Genomic DNA, 1,440 nt, shown 5'->3' with positions numbered 1-1,440 from the left:
GGTATTTGACTTTTCTAATAATCCCTTTCTATTCAATTACTTCTCCTCTAGTTTGAATTTGGCACTTATAATAATATGCAATAATAACCTTTAATAACTATTTTAAGCAAGGTATGAATCAAAAACATATATTCTTTTTTGCCCAGGGCTGGCACTTTACCATTAGAGCCACATCTTCACTTCCAACTTTTTGGTGGTCAATTTGGAGCTAAGAATCTCGTGGAGGGGCTGGGAAGGTAGCTCAGTGGTAGAGTGCTTGTTTTGCATGTATGAGAGGCCCTGGGTTCGATTCCTCAGCACCACATAAGCAGAAAAGGCCAGAAGTGATACTGTGGCTCAAGTGGTAGAAAGCTAGCCTTGAGCTGAAGAGCTAAGGGACAGCACCCAGGCCCAGAGTTCAGGCTTCAAGACCGACAGAAAGAAAAAAAAGGGGGGAGAGGGGGTATGATTGGGTGGGGGGGAGGGGGGAGGCTGGGAAGGGAGGTGAAGGGTAAACAAAGGAGGAGGCTGCAATGCTTGGTAAGAAATGTATGCATTTTCCTGCCCATGTAATTGTAACCCCTCTGTACAGTATGTTCTCAAATAAAATAAAATTAAAAAAAAAAAAAAACAATAAAAAGAAAAAAAAAAAAAAGAAAAAAAAAATCTCATGGACCATTCTACCTGTCTGACTTCAAACTGCAATCCTCAGATCGCAGCCTCCAGAGGATTACAAGGTTGAAGCCACAGGCAATGGGTTTAGGCAACTTTTTCTTGTCTGTTGTGGGGATTGAACTCAGGGCCCGGGTGCTGGCTGTCCCTGAGCCATTTTTGCTCAAGGCTAGTATTTTACCATCTCAATCCACAGCTCCACTTCAGTTTTCTAGTGGTTAACTGTCCCAGAATGCAGTGGGGCAGCCAGATCCATTAGTTAAGCATTAAGATCCCTTTTGGGGTTGGAGAAAGGTCACTGGGGTATTGAGTTTTCTCAGGGGCCAAACTAGAAAGTGCTCCAGGGCCAGAACTGGAAAGACAGCAAATAAGAGAACATGGGTTTCAGGAAATGAGTGAATTTAATGAGTTCCCCTAAGCAAGGTGGTTAGCCAACAAGATGGGAAAAGCAATGGGCTGTCTCTAAAACAGCTTGTAATCCTTGGTAAAATCCTGGCACTGGGCTGGACGTGGTTTACTTTATCTCAAAATTAGAGAAGAAATGTGCTCTGACTTTCCGAGTTTTAGCAGTGGAGTGTCAGGCAGCCCTCATTCCTCTAGCAAAAACACTTCCGGGTCAGATGAAGGAGCTTGCTGGCCCAGGGCAGGAGCCCGTGGGCGCAGCCGCCAGGGACATCCTGCCCATGGCGTTCTCCTTCAGGTGACAAGGTCCAGGTGCTCAGAGGTGACAGCCTTCCCTCTCCCTCACAAGTGTCCTCTTCTGCAAAGTGGGACCATGAGTGCCCTTGA

This window comes from Dipodomys spectabilis, unplaced genomic scaffold (assembly GCF_019054845.1).
Source record: "Dipodomys spectabilis isolate Male_0828 unplaced genomic scaffold, ASM1905484v1 ptg000073l, whole genome shotgun sequence".
In the NCBI taxonomy this organism is placed as follows: Eukaryota; Metazoa; Chordata; class Mammalia; order Rodentia; family Heteromyidae; genus Dipodomys; species Dipodomys spectabilis.
This window is presented reverse-complemented; position numbering follows the sequence as displayed.